Genomic DNA, 6,037 nt, shown 5'->3' with positions numbered 1-6,037 from the left:
ACGAGCTCTCATTAGCGATGAAGGGACACATTTTGATACTAAATTGATTTCCAAGGCACTGAAAAGATATGGAGTACGACATAGAATTGCTATGGTGTATCACCCTCAGAAGAATAGACAAGCCGAAGTATCTAACCGAGAAATCAAGCAGATCCTCGAAAAAGTGGTCAACCCAAGTCGAAAAGATTGGTCGTCAAAGATATATGAAGCACTATGGGCCTATCGCACAGCATTCAAGACACCGCTGGGAATGTCCCTGTTCAAGTTAGTCTATGGAAATGATTGTCATCTACCAATTGAACTCGAACACAAAGCTTATTGGGCCATTAAAAAGATAAACATGGATGCTTAGCTTGCTGGAAAAAGAAGACAATTGGAACTAAACAAGATGGATGAATTTAGAGCACATGCATACGAGAATGCCCGCCTTTATAGGGAGAAAACAAAACGATGGCATGACAGAAAAATATTGTCGAGGCAATTTTATTCTGGACAACAAGTGTTGTTCTACAATTCACGCCTTAAGTTATTCCCAGGCAAGCTAAAATCACGATGGCCAGGACCATTTATCGTACACCAAGTCCATGACAATGGAGCGATTGAAATTCAGAACCAAAACGATAGTTCCATCTTCAAAGTGAATGGGTAGAGACTCAATGAGTACAAAAGAGCCCCAGTCATGAGCGCTAAATCGACATCGTTGGCACATGATGCCCAAGAGTTTGCTTTTCTTAATTGAGCAAATATTCGTTGCCTAGGCAACGAAAATCTAAATTCTGTACATAAATAAGTTAAGTTATTTTATGCTTTAATCCGTTTTATTTTATTATTCTATTCTCTCATATTATAGGTAAACAAGGAACACGTGGCAGCATGGGGAGTTGAAGCATGCATGAAGGAGAAAGGACGAACTAGGGCAAAAGGTTTTGGCGGTAGAACAAATGGGAAAGAAAGTTTTTCCCCTCCTTTACGTCAAATCACATATTTCTTATTTAATGAGAAATCTTTTCTCCATCGAGAAAAGACGCAAATACCCCGAAACTAACCATCGCTTTCCAAGGAAAAACTTTCCACTCTTCTTCTTCTTCATCGTGTTTCCATCTTTCTCTACAAACCAGAAAATTTGTTTTCTTTCTCTAAAAAATTCCTCCCCATCGCCACCACTAAAATCAGCCAAGAAAAATGATGAGATCGAGACCGGCCCCACCCCCAGACAGAGTTTTGAATGTTTTCAAATAGCTGAAGAAGAGGCACGCTTCAAAACCATTCAGCAACGCCAAGTCTATTTGGAAGATGGATTCATTTTTCCAGCCGAGGGAGAAAAGTAATTTGACCCTGAGGTGATGGACGTCATAAAGAAGCATAACTGGGAGAAGTTTGCTCGTAATCCTAACGTTGTAGCACCAGCAATGGTGAGGGAGTTTTATGGACACCTCCAAGAACACGGTATATATACGAGAAAAACTCATTCGCTTTTCCCCTTCTGCACTTAACAAATACTTTAAGTTGGGGAAGGTGGATGATCAGCATAAGAAATTTGTGGCTAAAGCAGATCAAGAAACATACAATGGAGTTCTATAGGATTTATGTTTTGGGTGGGCCAAGTTCGAAAGGAATGCCCCCACAAGAAAGCGAGTATATCGCAGAGCCCTCAAGCCACGCGTGAAACTGTGGAACCATTTTCTTAAAGGCAAGTTGATGCCAACGTCCCACAACACCACTGTCAGTGTAAAAGCGGCTGATGTTGTTGCACTCGGTCATATACAGCAGGATGATCGATGTGGGTGAAATCATCTTTGAGCATATCCATGATTGTGCCAAGAGGAACCGTGGTAACATATTGTTCCCAAACCTTATAACTGCGTTGTGCAGAAAGAAAAAGGTTTCTGAGGACACATTCGAAGACTACATCAAACCCAAGGAGGGTATTACACAGAAAAAGGTCCCCAAGTTGATGAATTCTAATGATGATAACCCAAAAGAGGGTCTAGAACGAGTAGCAAAATCGGTTGACGTGGATAGAATGGTTGTTGTGGTCACACACACGCGTGAAAAGATAGGGTGCCTGGAGGACCACATGAAAATTTACTTTGAATACGTCAAGGCAGGGGACATGCAACTCAACGCCTTCATCAAGGAGTTGCTCCCAACCACAATGATCAGACTGCCAACTTTCCCCAGTGTCATCCTCAACTACAATGTGGGCGGCAGCACATTCCATGCCTCTACATCTTATGTCCCTCCAGACGTTCCACCAGGGGTGCCCACAGATGTGCCACCATTGGCAACCCATGTCTCACCCGTACCAGAAGAAAGCCACGGCGACACCGAGGAGTTCATCGGTTCCTCATCCTTCTCTACCACCGAAAGAAGCAGTGATACTCCACCCCACCTCTTCACTAATGAAGAATTCATGCCAGCACCAAAATAGCCTGAGCAGGATCCCTTTCCATCCCCAGTTCAATCAACACCACCAGCCTCAACAGCAGCTCCTAGTCCACCACCAGTTCCAGCACAACTGACTCCTGCGACCGAGCAGGCCACTCCATCACACGCTTCGACCAACAAGAAGCGATACAAGAGAACAGTGGGTCGTATACTTCAACCATCTCCTTCTCAGCCAGAAGCAGTAGACTCAGGATCTGAGAGCCCTTCCCCTCCCAAACGATGCCGCACGAGGGCGTCAAGCCACACCACCATAGTAAGTATTTTTTAGTCTTCGTTTTTATTTTTATTTTCGCATTTGCATAGAACAACATTTAGTGTAGTTTTCATGAGGACAATGCATCCTTCAAGTTTGGGGGAGGTGTTGTCCATTCTGCCATACTCTATTAAATAGTAATTGATGATAATTTGTTGAAAATTTTGGTTTTCATGACATAAGCAGGTTAAGATTATTGTTAGGAATGAATTAGGGATGCCCAATGATGAATGCAAAATTCTATTGCCTAGGCCAGAATTATTGTAAAGACTGTCTGAAGAAGAGAACCAACCCTAGGCTTGATCCTTTGAAACTTATAAACACAATTGTATGTTTTCTTTGCTCTAGGTAATCTGTAAAATTTTAGGGAAAGAACTTTCTAATTACCGAGACTTCAAAAATATTCTAAGGGTAAGGTAAAAACTCTATAGTGTTTAAAAACTTGAAAACTCAAAAAATACAAAGGGACACTCCTCTGTGAAAATGCATGAATAATTAAAACTCCAAAAGAAATTAAGTGTAGTCGAGGCATATGAGTGAATGAAAGTAGTCACAGGATGACTCTTCCCGACTAGCTTGGGGGTGGAAGGTATGCTCCCTTTCACCTAAAGTGTGGAACGGTAGTTGCGATGAGCTGACTCCCCTAGATAAAAAAATGTGAATAAAGAGAATAAAAGTTGATAAATAACTAGGAGTATAAACTATGCCTGATGAATAATTTGTTGCCTTGACAATCTAGAAGTGCTTACTTTAAGTTTTCTAATTACCTCTATGCATAGACTGATTACAATCATGCATACATAATAGAAAAGGATCCTGACTAGGGAGGGGACTTGACTAATATGATTGTCAAACATGTTGAGGCCACATATTTTTACTAAGGGCTGAAATCTCAAACCTGATGATGTTCTTGATACTGCTTTTCCATGACAATTTTAATTTTCTTCTAGCTATTATCCATTGCTTGAGGACAAGTAATAGCTTAAGTTTGGGGGTGTGATAACTCCGTAAAAAGACTTAATTTATAGTCTTTTCACTTAAGTTATGCTCGTCTAAACAACTTATGTATTGCATTTTTAGTTACATTTAGTTACATATAGGTTATATTTTCTTGTGGTGGATAAGTTTTGCCTAGGAAAGATTTATTTGGCTTAACTGATGCTGCTGAGGAGAAGGGGTTGTTTGAGTTGTGTTTGTGCAGGAAATCTACAGAGGAAGAACATTTCATTCGTGACCTACTTCATATGCAAGCAAGCCTTGATTATTCTGACAGCCGCCAGCCGCCTTTCCTTTTTAAGTTTGGGAAATTAATAACGACTAATTAAGGAAACTTCAAAAGCATGCAAAGCCCTAGGATATTCTCCTTATAATTATCAGTCGTAGCTACAAAAAGAAAAAGGGGGCAAAGAAAAAGAAAGAAGAGCTTTACCTTAGGCGTGAGCAAGCAGTTGTAGTGCTTTCCCTCCGTCTACCCCCAGTCTTCCTTGGTGTCCTCCATAGCCAGACGATAGCAGAGTGGTGATCAGGCCTCGAGAGAGGGTGATCACCAAGGCAGGCATGGTACTGATCAGGATTGTCGCGACATAGCCCCTACTTTGGGATTCATTCTTCCTTTGTTCTTTAACTCTAATTCTATTTGGGGTTATATTAAACAGTTTAATCTTGGATGATCTTTAATAACACCATGAATGATTTACCTGGTGTTAAACTTTGTTTGCCTGAACAATATTTTTATGTTTATGAATGATGAATTATGTTTACTTATGACTGTTTTGCTCATAGTTTAAATATTTTGCCTTAACACTGTAAGAGCATTGAGAGATCACCTGGGGTTTCGGTAAAACATGTATGGGCATTGTAAGAGCATCGAGAGATAACCTTTTGTCTAGAAAGTGATTCTTGAATTTGAGAGAATTAAGAGAGATCAACGTGAGCAAAGGAATGAATTCGAGATGGTGAAGTTCTAACTTGTCTACCTTAGAGATAAGGAGTTAGTTTCAAACGACTAAAAGGGATAAAGGCTAGAGTAGGTTAAGACAACATCTATAGTTAACGCTAAGAGGTATTGCCATAGAAACCGTCTAAGAATACCTAGTAATTCTGTCGGGAGTTTAGTGAGTCATAATAATTCATTATAGGATTAAAATAATTGTTTTCTTGACAATAGTTTAGCATCAGTGCTCTGTGACACGTCTGAATATGTGAGGTTGTTTGCATTATATTTAATCCAAACTTGTTTTGTTTTGTTTTATCTGTCTGTATATTTTCTTTGTCTCGACCACACTTGTCTGCAATCATTGAATCATTATTCTTAGCTCCTTAATATTAGTTCTTAGCTTTAATACTTAGTAGGATTAATTTGTTGCATTAGTTCTAGTTGTGGTGAAAAGATATTTCTAATCCAATCCCTATGGAGACGATACTCACTCACTACTATATTACTTGCATCGATTGTGTATAATTGCACAGATTAGCTTGTCTTAGCATATACATTCACAAGCGATCACTACTCTAGGCCACCAAGGTTGGACTATGGTGTGGAAGTGCAAACATAAGCATGGCTACTCCTAGCCACCAAGAGAGGCAACAACATAGATAGACTTAAGAACAAAGCACACAAAAGGTAGAGTAAATGCCTCAAAACTTTATTACTCTCCCAAGAGAATGAATGGAATGAGATGTTTACTATAACTCTTGCGTGCTTTGTTATTAAGTCTCTTTGTGTAGTTACCTCTCTTGGTGGTTAGGAGTAGCCACACTTTTGTTTGCACTTCCACAACATAGTCCAACATTGGTGGCTTGGAGTAGCCACGTTAGTGTTAAAGCTTTTGCATCCTCGAAGCCTTAAGGGCTTTGTTCCAACCTTTGTGAGTTTGTATGCTCACTATCTTGGGTAAGGCTTACTTAGACACAGAGAAGACCCAGAAGTGTCAAGAAGCATCTAAGGTTGCACGTCCCATCTGACCTTAACTCTTATATTGTGACAGTTTGGGCTTAAAGGTGCTGAAGGCGTGACAAGTGGTATCAAAGTGAGTCATTTTTTGGAAACAACGATCATTTCGTACCTGTTTGATGGAAGATGGTAAATCGGGTAAGTTTGATTTACTTACTGTATTGTCAATTTACTTTGGAAATTAAGTTGGGTTGATTTAACTAGTTTCTAATAAAGAGTGAGATATGGGGTATAAGAGAAAAGGAGTTTTCATATACAAAGGTAAAGAAAGCCATGGTGAGAAACAATAAGAGATTCTGATGGGCTCGAAAGCATATTCGGTATCCAAGCATGAGGATGGCATAATGAGTTTGCAAGAAATCCTTGACGCGGCAAAAACACAC

This window comes from Hibiscus syriacus, unplaced genomic scaffold, assembly GCF_006381635.1.
Source record: "Hibiscus syriacus cultivar Baekdansim isolate YM2019G1 unplaced genomic scaffold, ASM638163v2 tig00111213_pilon, whole genome shotgun sequence".
Lineage (NCBI taxonomy): Eukaryota > Viridiplantae > Streptophyta > Magnoliopsida > Malvales > Malvaceae > Hibiscus > Hibiscus syriacus.
Note: the sequence above shows the minus strand (reverse complement) of the source record.